This window comes from Camellia sinensis, chromosome 1 (assembly GCF_055761805.1).
Source record: "Camellia sinensis isolate YWXY chromosome 1, ASM5576180v1, whole genome shotgun sequence".
Taxonomy (NCBI): domain Eukaryota; kingdom Viridiplantae; phylum Streptophyta; class Magnoliopsida; order Ericales; family Theaceae; genus Camellia; species Camellia sinensis.
This window is the reverse complement of record NC_138961.1, coordinates 122,083,090-122,103,086: the sequence shown is the minus strand read 5'-3', so window position 1 is coordinate 122,103,086 and position 19,997 is coordinate 122,083,090.

The following is a 19,997-nucleotide window of genomic DNA, read 5'->3' as shown; positions in this document are numbered from 1 at the left end:
TCTTACTGTTCCCACATGACCTGGGTTGAACCCTACAATTTTATGAAAGAACAAATCCTGTTTTTTACAAATGTGGAGAATGGCACAGCACTCCTGGCACAAAACGATTTATTTTGAAATTGAGAGAAATAAGTTCTCGATCAGGTATTGAGCCTACGACTGAGCATAGTTAAAATGACTCAACAAAGGAAAACAAAAGGTGAACAACCTAAACACATCTATAGACACTCACAACGACTCAAAACAAGAATCGAGACAAACAAAAACAATAAACACAACACTCGGATGTGTTATAAAGGCGAGAGACCTCTTAGTGCACGAGGAGCTTGTTTCTTCGGGTTGTGTCCCACCCTTTCTTATTTGTGATTCTCACATCACTCGGGCACTCAATCTCTTTTTCTTTGAAAAGCCCTTTTCTCACTTTTTCTCTCAACGCACATCTCTCTATTCTTCAATCTTTCTTATTTTTTTATCCCTCCCCTGGGTGGTTGATGGATAAACAGGAAGTTGTGGGCTCGTGTCCCTAGTATTCTGCTAGATTCTCTTTCTTTCGCTCACAACTAGTGAGCCTTTCCCACAGAGGGATTGTGATGTGATAGGAGGTGCATCAGATCTGCAACTGACATCGATTGATGATGCCCCTGGCTTAGTTTGATTGTCCCACCGGCTAGGTGTACAATTGATTGGCCTCACACATTGCGTTTTCTACGCTCCTATTTCGGGTCAGATACCAATTTGGGTGTGATCATCTAGATGAGGGAATCGAACATCCCACTCCATTTTCAATTCGTGCTTCGCACTTGGCTTGATACCTCGCTGCTTGGAGGATGAGAGAGCTTTCGGCACTTTGCTGCTAACCTCAGTTGTGCCCTTTTCTGGCGAATATAGTGCCCTTTCCGGCAAGTATGGTGCCCTTTCTGCAAGTATGTTGACAACGGGGAAAAAATAGAAAACCTGACTCAACTGTGCCTCTAGTTCATCATTTTGACCATTTTTTTTTGGCTTTCTGCTAAAATTTTTTGGACCAACCATGAGGGTTAGATTAGCATGCTTGTTCGATTTTCTGATTTGAAATCACGTAAGTCAGGTTATGAGCACTGAAATTTCCTTTTCTGGGTCCAAGAAATGGTTCAGTTTTGAAAAAAATAAAGTAATTTTTGAGAAAATTAGTCAACCTCATTAAAAAATCTCAAAAACTATTTTCGCAAATGACCACTGCTCGACCAACATAGAATTTACTCTTGAGATGCACAACCTTAGATCTGAACTTTGAATCATCTTGCAGCTAAATCTTTCTAACAGAATAGGATAGTCCGATTTTGAATGAAGATGAGCCAATTTGCACATGAATAAGATAGCCAAGTTGAACAAGGGTAAACCAATCAACATGGATGAGCCTAGCAGGCTGGAAATGATCGGGGCCGAACTTTAGGATGAAGTTGCCTACATATCCCAAACCTGGGAATCAGGCCTGACGTAGGTCCGGGTTAAGGTGCACTCAAGTATTGACGCTCTCTTTTTGCGCTCTAGCTTTTGCGAAGGCCGCCCTTCCGGGTTTTCAACCTTGCAAGCTGAATTTTTCTTTTCTTTTCATCTCTTTTCATCTTTTCTTTTTCTTTTCATTTTTTTCTTTTCTGTTCATTTCTTTTCTTCTTTTCATTTCTTTTCATCTTTTCTTTTTCTTTTCATTTTTTTCTTTCATTTTTGTTCTTTTCTTTTCTTTTTCTTGCTCTAACTTTTGCCTGGGTCGCCCTTTTGGGTTTCCGGCCGAGCAAGCCTTTCAAGGGTAAAAATTTTAACTTGTCCATGTTGATCAGCTTGAGATCTCAAAGCCATTTGAATCCAGGAGAATGGCTGTTGTTTGCTGATGATGTAGGAATCCATTCAATCGGGGTCTGAAGTTGCCCCCGATTAAATCTAGGAGAATGGTTACTGAATCCATCTAAATGGATTAAGTAGAATCCAGGAGAATGGCTGCTGTTTGCTGATGATGTAGGAATCTATTCAATCGGGGTCTGAATTTGCCCCCGATTAAATCTAGGAGAATGGCTGTTGAATCCATCTGAATGGATTTAGGAGAATCCAGGAGAATGGCTGCTGAATCTCGAAGCCATCTGAATCCAGGAGAATGGCTGCTGTTTGCTGATGATGTAGGAATCCCTTCAATCGGGGTCTGAAGTTGCCCCTAGTGTTGCAGATAAGAACTTGATTGTCCTTCAACAATAAACTTTCTTCTTTTAGCTACTCAAACCAGGCTTTCTTGCCAGTCTTCATTGGTTTGCAGAATGACCCATCTTTTGAATCTTTGAGCACGTCTAACATTTTTGCCCCTAGTTCAAGGGCTACTTCTGATCTAGCTTTGCAAGCTTTCTTTGATGGTAGCTGATCTTCTCGATCTGACCTTTTTTCCCCTAGTTCGAGGGTTGCTTCAAATCTAGCTTGGCGGGCCTCCTTTGATGTCATACGACCTTATTGCCCCTAGTTCTTGGGCAGCTTCTGATCTGGCCATACAAGCCTCATGTTGTAATTGATCGTTGAACATTCTGAATTAAAGTTCGAAGTTCGAAATCAAAAACGGGTCGAGTCTAGAGACCGGGAGTGATCCTATGCTGCACAATCACAAGATTAATTCCACGCATGTCTTTGCAGGACCACACAAAACATTTTTTGAAATATTTTAGGAAAGCGACTAGTCGCTCGCATTGAAGACAATGTAGAACCAATCTGGACTAAGTTAGGACCCTTCTCAGTACTCGCATTAACAAACATGATCTTATTCATTAAGTGCTTAGCATCCCTCTCTTCCTCTAAATTGATCAAATTTTTGCATATCCCGAGGAATTCCTTCCTCTTTGTTTTCATCATAGCGTCAGAAAAGTTTTGAAAAACTTAGGTCGATGCAATGATTTCAAGGCATAGAAAAGTAGGTGAAAAGCACTGTCGTTTCATTCAGATCTTCGGGCACAACTGGCTCAACAACAGAAACAGACATAAAAGAAAAGAGTGTAAAAGACAAACATAGAACAAGATAGTGATGTCCGAGGTAACACTCCCAAAATCACCTGACTCCGACATAACAAGACTGACTCGATACAAAAAGACAGACTCGATTGACTCAGTACAAGAAGACAGACTCAATACAACACAACAAGACTGATCCAATACCCAAGTCAGCAAGTACAATAAACAGCATTGGCACATTGCTCAAAACGGTGCATGCCATCCACCACATTTGGAGTAAACTGAGCACCATCCACAGGTGGTTCATCCCCCGATCACATAGTCACATTATCCCCCAAGTTCACCGATCCAGTGTCGATAGACTTTGCAGGACCTGGTGCGACGATGACCTTGTTGTCAATTAGATCTTGTATTTCGTGGCGAAGACGAAAACAACTGTCAGTGCCATGACCGGTTTGTTGATGGAAGGCACAGTACTTGGCCGGATTATGCTTAGCTGGAACGGGGTCTGGGAGAGGCCGAGGCTCAAGGGGTTTGAGATACCCTTTCTCGATCGATACCTTGAATGAACAGGTTAGGCTCATATGGAGTTGGGTGAAGGTTCGTTTGGGGGAAGAGAAAGCACTAGGTTTAGAAACATCGGCAAATGGAGTAGCGGGTGTTGGTCAGGTATCCATAGGCTTGGAATCAGAATTAGGATGGGTATTTCTGGTAAAGCATCCCTTCCCATTGGTTGCCCCCTGATTCAGAATGCTCTCATCCTGAGTAGCAAAAGTGTACTCCATAGTTTTTGCAATAGCTGTAAGCACTTGTCGTCTGTTGAGTCCTTTGTCCTTCAATGCCTTGATAGCCCATCAAAGTTGTGCATAAAGATCAATACTTGCCCAGACTTTGTTCCTAACACTTGCTTCAGGTTGGCCAAGGGATTGGGTCGCTATATTAGAGCGTAGCCCGGTTGTGGTCGACATGTCACCACCCAGATCTGAGATGGCTTCAGGTTGGCCGTTTTCAATTGCAGCTCGCCCCAGATTGAGGAGCCTTTTGGATTGAAATTTCTAGCCCTTGGTGTGATCGATGACGGAGCCAAAATCGCAAAGGCTAAATCTGCCATAGTTCTTCGCAAATCTTTAATCATGCTCTCCAGCTCAGAAGTAGTGGGTTCATGGGTGTGAGATGATTGCGGTTCAGGTGCATCCATCATGCATAAGTTCATGCTGACTGGAATGAACACCTCAGGCTTAGGTAGATGGGCTGGAGTAATGTATATGTTGGGGTTGTAGTTAGATGGCAGTATATGGATTAGATTGAGGTGTAGTGGTGATGGGTCAGTGGTGGCCTGAGGTCCCTTTGGTGGAGCTATGATATCTTCGTCAATAAGATCTTGAATCTTATGATGGAGGCGAATGCAACGGTTCATGTCACGACTGTGTTGTTGATGATAGACACAGTATTTAGCTGGGTCATATCTGGCAGGGAGAGTATTTGGAAGGGGTTGAGGTTCTAAGAGCTCTAGGTACCCTTCTTCTTGCAGCATTTTCAAAGCTTGAGAGAGACTCATGTAAAGAGGATGGAAATTTCGAGTTTGGGGCCGAATTGAAAATGTTGGTTCTTGGCCATTGAGGGAAGTGGTGATAGTGTCTACTTCTGAGCATTTCACAGCTGTGCTACCATTAGTAGTAGCATTGGAACTGCGAGCAACTTTCTTCTTCAAAGGCTCATTATCTCCCACAAAGATCCCTTGTCGAAGGGCCTCATTGATTTGAACCCCAATGTCATGAAGGTCCTTAAAGTTGAATATCATATTCTGCAATGTCTCGGCTTGCCTAACCATATCTTGCAGCAGTGAATCCACTGATTACTGAAAACGGATAAGCAAATCCTCTAAACTTGCCGGAGGCTGCGCCATGATAGAGGTAGATGCTTGGGCTCTGAACAAAGGTGATGCGACTGGTGACTGTCGAATCAGTTGAACCAATGAGCCTTGACTGGCCTTTTTTGCCTTGCCTCTAGCGAAGGAAACACTGGTAGCCCTTGAATTGAATCTCTAACCCAACAAAGTCTATCAACACAAGTCCAATGTACCCGGGGGATATTGGAGCCTTCTGAAGCTATAGTTCGAAGACTACCTTGCAAAAAAGAAATCAGACAGCATCTCAGCTTGGTTTTACCAGAAAAAATGAGCATAGCTGAATGACTGTGCCCTCTACACTGAAGTCTGCCCCAAAAAAGATACCCTCAAACATTGATGTCCTCATACTGATACCCAGACTTGCAACTGATACATACATTCCTGTGGAGACACACTCTAAAAGCACATATCAAGCAAGTGAGAGCCAAAACACCCCTATGGTGGGGTAAGGTTTCCCTGTCCTAATTTCGTCAGGAACTAGGGGTTTGCTACGCAAGCAAACGGTTTCAAACAACCTACATTCGGGTGAGCAACCTGTCCTAGTTTGGAATGGTCTCTATGGCTTCCGATATGCAACTAGGTTGATTGGTCAAAAAGGGTGCCTCGGCGGTGATCCCCATCCAAGGTTTGTGTTCCTATCGTGGTAGAGCTCGCAACTGGCTCGCCTTAGGGCCCGCTTTTCCAAGCGAGCCTCCGACAAACCGCTTAGGAATAGCAGATGGAAAACACTGTGACTTAGGCGCACCTATGCAAATGCAATGCAAAGAAACACATAAATGTAGATAAAACAACATATCATGAGTTCGAGTCAAGTTCTCTAAATCTTTAGTAGAGTCGCCAGAAACTGTAGCACCCGACTTTCTTCGCGCGCCCCCCCTTTCGGAGAGGGCGCGAATTGGTCTTACTATAGTTTGGACTCCTGTCACAGTTCTAAATCTAATCTCACAAAGTGCAATGTGAGACTGATAAACACCAAAGAGTCCAAATCTGACAAATCATTTTGGAAAATCGATTTTGAATAAAAAAAGCGCCAAACATGGACTGCTTTGCCAGATTACAGAGTCGCCATCTAAGTATTTTCCTTTTGGGAAATTTAGAAAACCATGACTCGTGCCAAAGTTCACGTGTCCGTCATCACTAAAGTTGTCTCGACTCGAGAACTTGGGTACGAGAGGGGAAGGTCCTGAAATGAACACCCCCGCTCGCCTAATCAAAGATCGGCCTCTACTGCCATGATATGTTATTTTATAAACCTCATGTGTTCTTATCCACTTATTAGCTAACTTTACCATGTGGCACACACATACAAGTATAGACTCAATCATGAGAATTGGAACAAAACAACTCATGTTTGTTTTTGAAAATGGTTTGAAAGTGCTACTCGCAAGTAGGCTAAAGCGCGGATTTGCCACCCTTAAGTGGGCTTTAAAACATGATGTGCCACTTCAAAAGTGGGCTTAAAACTCGCATTTGGTGAATTATTCTAATTCAGGCAATCAAGCCTCTACCCACAGGCATTCAAGCAGTTAAGCATTTAAGCAAATAGCCTCATGGCAAGCATGGTATCATGGCAACACTCACACTCATGCAAGTATGCTAAAGTGTAAACACTTACAGTGTACTCCAAGCCAAAACAAAAGCTAGTTAGAAATCATGCATGATCCTAACCATATAAGATGCCTAAGGCAACACATGCAATAGTGCGACTAAATGGGCTCGGCTATCTAAGTTGGCATATGAATGCAACAATTGATACACGTATTCAAATAAGTATTGAAATACAATGCAGTTTGAATGATGCGCCGAGCCCGGTGCATGCAAGACAAAATGAATGAATGCAGACATGCAAACATAAGGTATGCTAATCAAAACATGCCCTAAAACTAACCATCGAAAGTGGTTAAGTAAAAGGGAGAAAGACGTGGGGTTGGAAGACATGCACACACACGCGCACCCTTATTACAACATTGCACCCTATCGAAGGAGGGTCTGAATAAATAACCTAAGCTACGCTAAGCTAAGCTACACTAACTAATGTAATTAAGCTAATTAGACTAATTATTACAAACCAAACAAATAACTAGTAAACTACTTACTAATTATTACAACACTTTAACTAATTAACAAACAAGTTAATTAAATTACAAATTCAAGCTAACTAACAAGAAAAGCATTACACTATGCTGCCTCAGCTCTGTTTGAAGAAGTTGAACATGCATGCCTTGGTTTTCGTCCCAAAAGCTCTCCGGTTTGCTTTTGAGAGGGTCTGTTTGCAGGGTTTCTCCAAGAACTTTCTGTTGAACCTTAACAAACAACTACTGGGGATTGCACCAGTGGCCTGCCGGCCATGAATGGTGGCTACCGGCCACCTACCGGCCAATGATGTGTTCTGTCGGCCAAGGATCAAGCGATGTCGGCCATCAGTGTGGCAATGTCAGCCACTGGTGTGCTGGACCACCATTCTGCAAAAGAGCACAAACAGTGGACAATGAAGGGTCTCCCAAGGACATGTTTGTACTGTGTCCCTCCTTATCATCTCAAAACATCAAAGGAGTGGCACTTCTTGGATCCAAAACCACCAATCAAGCATCTCAATGCATGATGGCCAAAGATCCAACTTGTACATATTCAATAAATGCACAAAGACAAGACTTTTAGACCACTACCTTATCATGAGTAATCAAAGGCGATGGAGACAAAGGAGATTGGTTCATTTTCTTCACTGCAAGTATGAAATGGACCAATCTACCTTGTGTTCAATATAACGTCCAATTGAACACAATGCAATGCACACAAAACATGTTTATCTTTGTCATGTTTTACTTGTCCAATTTTGTTTACTCATTTTAGCATTTACCAAGCCATTCATTAACTGGTTTAGTTCAATGTGAAAGTCCTCTAATGGAAAAGATGGCCTCAGCCACAAGCACCTTGAGCATGAAAGAAGCCTCATGCTTTTGGTTAGTAGAAACCCCCAAGAGAAGGCTAAAACCATTAGGCATGAGTGCCTCAATTCCATGCTCAAGCTAACAAGGGGCTTAAGACTACTTTCAAAGCAAATGAAAGAGTGAAGCATGGAGGAAGATGTCAGAAATTCAGTGCTGATATGGCATGAGAAATAAGACTATAACATGCAAACAACTTATGTACAACATGTTAAGAGCCAAAAACATCAAAGCTAGTGAAGAGCACTACACTAGAGGCATGCAATATCAAGCCCAAATGACCAAACTAGCTCTGGATAGAGCTAAAATATGCCAAAATAGTGGCTAAAATATGCTGAGATGGAAGCATGAAAGGCAAGAAAAACATGCTCATTTGTTAGCTCGCAAGCTAGGTTCAAAGCACAACTCTCAAAAGCAATGGAAGAGTGAAATACATGCGCACATGACAGAAGTTATGATGTTGAAATCACATATAAAATGATGCTATAACATGCAACCATCTCATGCAAGACATGTTAGAGGCCTTAAAACACAAGGCTAGTGAAGCTAACTACACTATAGCTATACAAAGCAAGTCTCAAAGGACCAAGACCACTCAAAAAAGAGTTTAAGCATGTCAAAGTAAGGCCAAAAACATGCTGGAGTGGAGCCAACACATGCTAGATTGATAGGTTAAAACATCAAGCATGTTACGCTAATAAGCATGATTACACTACAAGTGCAAGATACAAGCAACCAGTGAGTAAACCAACCAAAACCCAAGTTATAACATGTTGAAATAAGGCCTAAAACATGCTTGAACTAAGCAACAAAAAGGTAGAAACACATGCCCATATGTTACGCCATCAACACATGCAAACAAAGCACAAGAAGGGGAGGCCACCCCCTCTTATTTTGGACCTCAAACTAGAGTTTTTACCACTGAAAAAACCTCTGAGTTTCAGTGGTTAAAAGGTCAAAAGATTTGGTTTGAAAGGTGATGAAAGATGACACAAAAAGCTTAACAAGCAAAGAGACAAGAAGGGGGGACAACTCCCTAACTCAAAAGGGGCTTTAACCACCATTTTTAGGACTGAAAAATAGAGTTTTTTACAGTTCAAAACCACCCCCAAAACAGTACAAAAAAAATGGCAAAGACAAATATGAAAACAAGCTTAAAGGGTGATAGTTATACCTCTTGAAGCCAATCACACTTTGAGGCAACAAAACCAAGTCAAAACCATGTTAAGGAGCTCCAAGAAGGCCTTCTAGAACCTCAACTCAAATATCAACAACTTTGATCAAGGATGTATGGGCAAAGAAGAAGTGTATCCAAGCCTTTTAGCATAAATGCTCAGGAGAGAGAGAAATCTAGAGAGAGAGAGGTGTTAGAGAGTGAGGCTCCCAAACCTTTTATAAATTGTTCTAACCCTTCAATCCATAGAGAAGGCTCTCTATACATAGCAAAATACAAGTCTTGGTCGAAAAAATCTCAAAAGGGACAGCTGTAACAGCTGGAACAAAAATATCTACCAAAAATTGTATTTTTGCATCAATGGCCGACACTGCTTCATTGATGGCCGACACTTCATCATTGTTGGCTGGCATGAGTCATCATTAGATGGTAGGGGTTCGGCATAGGCCATTCATGGCCGACACATGGCCAGAAAATCCCATTTATGGCCAGCAATCCCCACCTCTGGTTCGCTAATATAATCTGCTTTTTGGGTCTGACTTCAACCGGACATAACTCCTTCATCTAGACTTCTTTGCAGGTCATTATTGAGCCTAAATTGAAGCCTTGGAAGTCTTCTTTCTAATGGTGGAAGCCTCACATCAAAATACAAACTGTCCAAAAGGTTATACGCATTTGAGTGAAGACTGCTCTGTTTCGATCCTACCCGGATTTGTGTCGAACTTCTCCCAAACTAGTTTTCTTCCCTGCCCTCCTCTTTTCTTCAACCTCAAACCCCTAAACATGATGTTTTGAAAGATTTTTCAAAGATTTCACCTCTCTTTCATTCATTTCCACTTTGTCCTTCCTCAGTTTACCAAAAAGCGCAACATTTTAACAGGATGCGAGCGTCGGAACATCGTAAGAACTCTTTCAAAAACCATTTTGAAAGAGAGGGTTTTAAGGTCTAAAATCCTTTTGGTTAAAATCATTTTGGTCCAAAGAGGGGTGTGAAGTTAAGCTTTGAAGCTCCTCTTGCCAAAGAAATCGATCCTTTGCACTGCACATCTTCATCACCAAGTAAGCAATCCCGAACCTTTGCGTTCTAGGCATCGGCCATTCGAACTCTAGTTTCCACCGTCGCAGTTGGCCTCCTAGGAACTCACCGCAAACACAGGCATGTGGCTATACCAGACCACCGAAAGTCGTTCGAACACGACAAACACCAAAGAAATTGCACCTTCAGAGGATTTAAGGTCTACTAGACCAGAGGGCACAAGAGAGTGCGAATCAAGATGAAGGATTTAAGGTCTCCTAGACTAGAGGGTGCACAAGACAATGCGAGGAGTACAAAACTACAAGGTGCACAAGATAGTGCGAACAATGCACTAACAAGTGCAGGAAAGGTGCGCAAGAAAGCGCGAGCAATGCGCTAACAAGTGCTGGAAAGGTGGGCAAAATAGCGCGACCAATGCAATAACAAGTGCAAGAAAGGTGCTTAAAAAACCGCGAATGCACTGCACTAACGAGTGTAGGTAAGGTGCGTAAGAAAGCCCGATGCACTACACTAACGAGTGCAGGTAAGGTGCGTAAGAATGCGCGATGCACTCCACTAACGAGTGCAGGTAAGGTGCGCAAGAAAGTGCGATGCACTGCAGTAATGAGTGCAGGTAAGGTGAAAGAACGATGCACTACACTAACGAGTGCAGGTAAGGTGCGCAAGAAAGCGTGAATGCACTGCATTAACGAGTGCAGGTAAGGTACGCAAGAAAGTGAGAATGCACTACACTAACGAGTGCAGGTAAGGTACGCAAGAAAGCGCAAATGCTCTGCACTAACGAGTGCAGGTAAGGTGCCCGAGAAAACACGATGCACTGCACTAACGACTACGAGTAAGGTGCGCAGGAAAGCGTGAACAATGCACTAACAAGTGTAGGTAAGGTGCGCAAAAAGTGCGAGCAAGTTCTACGCAAAGGATACAAGCGTTTTCTATGCAAGATGAGAGCATGTAATGAAATGCACAAGATAGTGCGATGCGCAAGAAAGCGCGAGTGTAAGCTGCACAAAAAAGTACGATGCGCAATAGAGCACGAGTGTAAACTGCACAAAAAAGTACGATGCGCAAGAAAGCGTGACTGTAAACTGCACAAAAAAGTGCAATGCGCAAGAAAACACGAGTGCATCCAAAAGCGCCACACGCGAGTAGAGAAAGGTTGCGCAAGAAAGCGCGATGCATAAGAAAGTGCGAGTGCATCCAAATGCGCCATGCACGAGTGGAGAATGGTCGCGCAAGAAAGCGCGTTGCACAAGAAAGTGCGAGTACATTCAAACGCGCTACCCGCGAGTGGAGAAAGGTTGCACAAGAAAGTGCGAGAACATCCAAATGCGCGTCACACGCGAGTGGAGAATGGTTGCGCAAGAAAGCGTGATGCACAAGAAAGTGCGAGAACATCCAAACGCGCATCACACGCGAATGGAGTAAGGTTGGGCAAGAAAGTGCGATGCACTAGAAAGTGCGAGAACATCCAAACGCGCATCACACGCGAGTGGAGAAAGGTTGCGCAAGAAAGCGCGATGCACAAGAAAGTGTGAGTACATTCAAACGCGCTACCCACGAGTGGAGAAAGGTTGCGCAAGAAAGCGCGATGCACAAGAAAGTGCGAGAACATCCAAACGCGCGTCACACGCGAGTGGAGAACGGTTGCGCAAGAAAGCGCGACGCACAAGAAAGTGCGAGAACATCCAAACGCGCGTCACACACGAGTGGAGTAAGGTTGCGCAAGAAAGCGCGATGCACAAGAAAGTGTGAGAACATCCAAACGCGCATCACACGTGAGTGGAGAAAGGTTACGCAAGAAAGCGCGATGCACAAGAAAGTGTGAGAACATCCAAACGCGCGCAACACGTGAGTGGAGAACGGTTGCGCAAGAAAGCGTGATGCACAAGAAAGTGCGAGAACATCCAGACGCGCATCACACGTGAGTGGAGAACGGTTGTGCATGAAAGCGCGATGCACAAGAAAGCGCGAGAACATCCAAACGCGCGTCACATGCGTGTGGAGAAAGGTTGCGCAAGAAAGCGCGATGCACAAGAAAGTGCGAGTGAAATTAAATTGTGAAATAGATGCACTGAGTGAGATCATTGTGCGATAGATGCATGATCTTAATTGAGAGCATGTTCTATGCATGAAACAAGCATATTATATGCAAGAGACAAAAACATATTCTACACCAGAATCATAAACGATGCGCGGCACGCATGAAACAGAAGTGTATATGAAAGTGCACATTCTATGCACTAGAAGGGAGGCAAATATGTACTTTGGTGCCTCCAATTTACCTCTTAGAGGACTTTGCACCATGTTCAACTTAAAAAGGATACATCCCGTTCATATTGGTGAGAAGTAACATCTGCTTAGGAAACCACAGGTGCTGCTTGGACTGCCATTCTGACTTGAAGCAGGCTTAAACTTGGGGTCAATATACACTCATACTCCGGAGAAGGGCGAGGCCTGAAAAGGTGCACCTGGAATGCAGTCTCAAAATTTGCTGAAGTTGAAACATACTATGATGCTCCAAATTTTTTCTCATTTCTTTTGCTTTGCAGTCTAGAACCCATGTAGCTTCAGATAGGTCCTGGTCCTACTGTTCTCACATGACCTGGGTTAAACCCTGCAGTTTTATGAAAGAACAAACAAATGTAGAGAATGACACTGCACTCCGGGCACAAAACGTTTTATTTTGAAATTGAGAGAAACGAGTTCTCGATCAGGTATTGAGCCTACGACTGACCACAATCAAAACGACTCAACATAGGAAAACAAAAGGTAAACAACCTAAACACATCTATAGACACTCACAACTACTCAAAACAAGAATCGAGACAAACAAAAACAATAAACACAACACTCGGATGTGATACAAAGGCGAGAAACCTCTCAGTGCACGAGGAGCCTGTTTCTTCGGGTTGTTTCCCACCCTTTCTTATTTTTGATTCTCACATCACTCTGGCACTCAATCTCTTTTTCTCTGAAAAGCCTTTTTCTCACTTTTTCTCTCAGCGCACATCTCTTTATTCTTCAATCTCTCTTATTTTTTATCCCTCCCCTTGGTAGTTGCTGGATAAGATGGAAGTTGTGGGCTTGTGCCCTTAGTATTCTGCTAGATTCTCTTTCTTTCGCTCACAACTAGTGAGCCTTTCCCACAGAGGGAATGTGATGCGACAGGAGGTGCAGCAGATCTGCAACAGACATCGGTTAACGATGTCCCTGGCTTAGCTTGATCGTCCCACCAGCCAAGTATACAATTGATTGGCCTCATGAATTGTGTTTTCTACACTCCCATTCCAGGTCAGATACCAATTTGGGTGTGATCATCTAGATTAGAGAATTGAACATCCCACTCCAGTTTCAATCCGTGCTTCGCACATTGCTTGATACCTCGCTGCTTGGAGGATGAGAGAGTTTTCGGCCCTTTGCTGCTAACCTCAGTTGTGCCCTTTTCTGGCAAATATAGTGCCCCTTCCGGCAAGTATGGTGCCCTTTCTAGCAAGTGTGTTGACAACGAGGAAAAGACAAAAAACCTGACTCAATTGTGTCCCTAGTTCATCATTTTGACCATTTTTTGTTTTTTGGATTTCTGCTAAAATTTTTTTGACCAACATGAGGGTTAGATTAACATGTTTGTTCGATTTTCTGATTTGAAATCATGTAAGTCAGGCTATGAGCATTGAAAATTTTCTTTTTTTGGGTCCAAGAAATGGTCCAGTTTTGAAAAAGATAGAGTAATTTTTGAGAAAATTAGTCAACCTCATTAAAAATGCTCAAAAACTATTTTCAACTGAATTGACGAACATAGAATTTACTCTTGAGATGCACAACCTCAGATTTGAACTTTGAATCATCTTGCAACTGAATCTTTCCAACGGAATAGGACAATCCGATTTTGAATAAAGATGAGCCAATTTGCACATGAATAAGATAGCCGAGTTGAACAAGGGTAAACGAATCAACATGTATGAGCCAAGCAGGCTGGAAATGATCAGGGCCAAACTTCAGGATGAAGTTGCCTACGTATCCCAAACATGGGACTTAGGCCTGACGTAGTTCCAGGTTAAGTTGCACTCGAGCATTGACGCTCTCCTTTTGCGCTCTAACTTTTGCCAAGGCCGCCCTTCCGGGTTTTGAACCTTGCGAGCTCTGTTTTTCTTTTCTTTTCATTTATTTTCTTCTTTTCATTTCTTTTCATCTTTTCTTTTTCTTTTCATTTTTTTCTTTCATTTTTGTTCTTTTCTTTTCTTTTTCTAGCTCTAGCTTTTGCCTTGGTCGCCTTTCTGGGTTTTCGTCCCAGCCTCTCAAGGGTAAAAAGTATAACTTGTCCATGTTGATCAGTTTGAGATCTCGAAGCCATCTGAATCCAAGAGAATGACTGCTGTTTGCTGATGATGTAGGAATCCATTCAATCGAGGTCTGAAGTTGCCCCTAGTGTTGTAGATAGGAACTTGATTGTCCTTCGATAATAAACTTTCTTCTTTTAGCTGCTCGAACCAGGCTTTCTTGCCAGTCTTCATTGGTTTGCTGAATGACCCATCTTTTGAATCTTTGAGCATGTCTGACATTTTTGCCCCTAGTTCAAGGGCTACTTCTGATCTAGCTTTGCAAGCTTTCTTTGATGGTATCTGATCTTCTTGATCTAACCTTTTTGCCATAGTTTGAGGCCTGCTTCAAATCTGGCCTGGCGGGCCTCCTTTGATGTCATACAACCTTATTGCTCCTAGTTCATGGGCTGCTTCTAATCTGGCCATACAAGCCTCATGTTGTAATTGATCGTTGAACATTCTGAATTAAAGTTCAAGGTTCGAAAGCAAAAAGGGGTCAAGTCTAGAGACATGGAGTAATCCTATGCACAATCTCAAGATCAATTCCACACATGTCTTCACAGGACCACAGAAAACATTTTTTGAAATTTTCTAAGAAAGCGACTAGTCGCTCGCACTGAACACAATGTAGAACCAATCTGGACTAAGCCAGGACCTTTCTCAGTACTCACATTGACAAACATGATCTCATTCATTAAGAGCTTAGCATGCCTCTTTTCCTCTCAATTGATTATATTTTTGCAAATCCCGAGGAATTCTGTAATAACCTGACCCTCTTATACGTTTTATGGTATGATTTGGGTCTCTTATTATGTGTATTTATCTGGTCAATGTGAAATTTCATGTGAAATTAAGTTTAATTGTGTGAATTGCATGATTATGGAGTTATATTTGTCAATTATGAGAAATATCTGCTACAATTGTGATGTTTGGATCAGTAATTGACGACCTTAGAAGCATGATAATCTGAAATTGATTACATAATAGTGATAAGCATGATTTTTAAATCATAATAAGAACTTTTGTAAAAATCTGATTCGAAATGATTAAACTGATTAATTTATGCCTAACTCTTAAAATGAGCCTTTTAATATTTTAGTTGGTCACTTGTTATATGGTAAGACAAAAATATCTCCTGAGAGTTAGAGAGGAAGATGAGAGGGGAGAAGATGATCAACAAGGAGAGATTGAAGAAATTGAGAGGGATTGTGGAGATTTGAGTACAAGGTAAGAACAATTCACCAAAATTAACCTCTTCAATTGAAATCCCTTTTATATTATGTAAGCTAGGGTTTGTGAAAGGGATTTGTTCATGAAGGTTGCTAATTGAGAAGATGCCTCTCATTTTTTGGTTATTTTGAGTTAATTTGAACTACATGGAGAAATTACATCTTGGTCTTTGGTTTTTCTTGACGAACTCATATGGTTATACATATATATAGTTCATATACCAAATATAATCATAAACATAAGAGTATTGAATTGTTTATATGCAATTGAAGAGGATTGACTTAATTGAGCTTGTGATTCATGGTTATTGTGGGGTTATATACTTGTGATCCATGTTATTGTGATGTTAAGCTACAATATTGCATTAATTTCCCTATTTTGTGCCTTGTAATGTGTTTCCCAAGTTTAAGATTTGCCTTGATTCGAAGTGTGCAAAACCGGCGTTCTGACTGCACGTGCAGGGCTCACAGCCGCACATGTGGAAAACAGAGGAGACCGAAGTTGAGATTCTGAAATAAAAACACGTGCGGGGGAGGATTACCGCACGTGCGGCCCACCTTCCCGCACGTGCGGTGGAGTACTGCCGCACGTGCGGGCCATGTGGACAAATATGTGTGCTCTTTTTCTCTTGTTTGACCCTCTAGAATCGCTAAAATATGTGTTTGGGGCTTTTAAAATGTTCGTAAATTGAATGGAAGTTAAACGAATCGAATGTTGATTAAACGGGAAATGGACTAATGTATGAATTGCATGTGTGTGTACGTTCCATCCCAGAAGGGACTATCGCTCTGCCACAGCACTGTGAGTAATAGTTCTGTAGTGATATATTTTGTTTACTTTTATTAGTTAATATTAACATTCTATTATTCGTAAGTTAACTATGTTAACTCGTGAGGAGCAGTTGGAAAACTTAGGTGCATTATTGAACAATAATACCTCCATGGACCTGAGGTCATTCTATTTTGCTAATGATGGGCCCAAGGCCATTCAGTTATAAACCACTGAGTGTGGACAAATCTAAAGAAGAGGAAGGTGAGGATATGTCAAAGTCTCACCGACCTTAATGTGATTTAAATTAAATATGATTCATGGCCTATGGCCGAGGGAGGTGGTGTACATGTTGATGTACCACCTACCCTCCAATGCTCAGACAGCTGTTGATATGCGGGCCCGAGGCCGTTCCGTATGATATGTTGGGCTTGAGGCCATTTTGTATAAAGTTTGGGCCCAAGGCCGTTTGGAAAGGTTTACAGAACGAGGTCAAACATGTGACCTATGCTCTTACATACGTTGTAATTCAAGTTTATGCAATTGAATTCTTTACATACTATTATTCACTGAGCCTTGCTCACCCCGTGTTATGTCTGTCTCTATAGGTAATCAACCCGGAGGTTAGTGTTAGCCCAGGCAGTCCAGTGAAATTACCCATTTTTGTGAAGTTCTTTTCATAGCTCATAGCATTGGTCTGGCCTTTTGTCAAATGTTGTCAAGCATGTATAACTTTTGCTTTTGATGCTTTAGTTGTACCCCATAGACGGGGTTGGGACTGTATATATGTATGTGTATAACTGTCTCCATGTATATGTTCATTATGCGTTGGGCTATTTGATGAAATGTTCTGGGATCCTGGCATATAAGCATTAGCTCAATGGATGTTGTTTTAAGTTGATAATTGCTTCTGTTTAGGCCCCATATTTCATAATTACTGAGTTTCGAGACCGTTATCGAGTTGGTCATGCCCAAATTTTTAGGGGCGAGTTTGGGGCGTGACAAGTGGTATCAGAGCACGAGTTTCTATCTCGCATATGAATCCATTGAGCCTTAGGATGTCTGGAAAAGACTTAGGCATCATGCATGACGTTCTGTAGATAGCCCCGAGAACTCCAGGCACCGCGCGCGAGGGCGCGAAATCGTTTTGTTCTAGGCTACTACAGTTCAGACTCGTGTCATGGTTTTCAATCTAATCTCACAAAGTGCAATGTGAGACCGATAAATCACCAAAGAGTCCAAATTCGGAAAATCGTTTTGGAAAACTGATTTTTATGAAGAAGTGCCAACTATGGAATGTTTTGCCAGACCTAGAGTCGCCACCTAAATTTTTAATTTGGGAAATTTAAGAAACCCTGACTCGTGCCTAAGGCCACGTGTCCATCATCACCAAAGTTTCCTCGGCTCGAGAACTTGGGTACAAGAGGGGAAGGTCATGCAATGAGCACCCCCGCTCGCCCGATCAAAGATCGGCCTTTACTAACATGATATTATATTTTTGAAAACACAGGTGTTCTTATTTTGGTTATTAACCTAGAATTACTATGTGATGCGTACAACATACAAGTATAGACTAGATCGCCTAAGTTGGAACAAAACATTGCATGTTTGTTTGTTTGAAAACGGTTTAAAGTTTGCTACTCGCAAGTAGGCTAAGACGAGGATTTTGATGAATTGCTCCAATTCAAGCAATCCAACCTTCACCCACAGGCATTCAGGCAGTTAAACACTTAAGCAGTTAGCCTCATGGTAAGCATGCTAAACATGGCAGCATTTACACACATGCAGTATGCTAAAGCGTAAACAGTCACAATGTACTCCGATCCAAAACAGAGAACTAGTTAGAAATCATGCATGATCCTAGTTCATGTTAAGATGGCTAATGCAACACATGCAAAAATGCAACTAAAATAGGCTCGGCTATTCTAATCATGTCATGTGAATGCAACTCAATAACATGTTGTTTGAACATGTATTCAAGCAAATGTATTGAAATACAATGCAGTTAGTATGATGCGCTGAGCCTGGTGCATGCAAAACAGGTGAATGGATGCACGCATGCAAGCATAAGGTATGCTAATCAAAATATGCCCTAAAACTAACCATCGTAAGCGGTTAAGTAAAAGGGAGAAAGAAATGGGGGTTAGAAGACATGCATCACACGCACGCACGCTTATTACACCAGTTGGCCCTCTCGATGGAGGGTCCAAATAAGAAGCTAACTAGCTAATCTAAGCTAATTAAACTAATTATTACATCACAAAACTAATTAACTAACTTGTTATTACAACACAAATAAGCAGCTAAATGCATTAACTACTTAGGTACAGAACCAAAGCATAAACTAGCTAAGGAAAGAAATACAAAGAAAAAAGGTCCTCAGGATGAAGAGTGCATGCATGCTCGGTCGCCTCGTTTGGAAATCCATCGCGATGCCCCGATATGCCTCTGTTTGCAACTGTTCTCAAAACTATGCACCAAGCTCCAGAAAGCTTCTAACTTATCTTAGGGACCAGTAGGAACAAGGCTGACCACTTGGGGGTGTTGCCAGCCACTGGCCGACCACTTTCCATTGCTGCAGACTAGAAAAAGTGGTCGGCCAGCTAGTTTTTCTGGTCTGCTAACCACTTGTTGCTGCACTTCTCCAGTTTGCTGCAACAGAGAGCAAGAAAGGGCATGGCAATGTATTTGCAAGGTATGTGTGCACAACCACCCTCCCTATCATTTCATAAGCTCAAGGGAGTGTGGTTCTCGACCCTCGGGCCACCAATCACGCATCTCGATACATGATGGCCGAGAAGCCCAATTGCACAATTCAATGTAAAATGAATGCACACATAACACATAAAGCCTTAAACTCTATCATGCTTGATCAAGAGTGTCGGCGACCGAGAATTGAGGCACGTTTCATCACTTCAAGTATGAAACGTCCCTTGTTTCTCGTGTTTGGACTAATACCCTATCCAAACACATGCAAAGCAACTCAAGCATACAAACATGTAGTGCAACTCGAGCATGCTAAACACAATACAAACAACAACATGGCATACACAATGCAAATAACAACATGGCATATTCAATGCAATGTAACATGAACATACACAATGCAAAGAACATGGCATACTCAATGTAATGTAACATGAGCATACACAATGCAAAGAACAACATGGCATACTCAATGCAATGTAACATAAGCATGCAAACAACATGCAAATAAACATGCTAAATGGACTTAAACTGAATGTCGACAGACCTCGGCCATGCCCAAAACAGTGGCCATAATGCTAAGAAATGAAGGCACGAAAGCATATACAAGCATGCACATGCATTGGCCTACCAACTAGGCCTAAGAGCACAAACCTCAAGGGCGCTCAAGAAGTGACAATCATGGAAGTGTAACAACACAATGAGCTCTGAAATAAGGTATGAAATGATGCCAAATCATTCAAACAACATAAGCAAAGCATGCAAGGGTCCTTAAGCATTAAAGCTAGCAAAGAGGACTATACAAAGGGACAAGCAACACATGGCACAAATGCATGACGGCATACAAGGAGAGGAGAGGGGATGACCTTCTCCTCTTTGGGGCCTCAAAACACCATTTCCACCACTGAAATTCCTCTAAGTTTCAGTGGTGAGAAGGCCAAAACAAGGT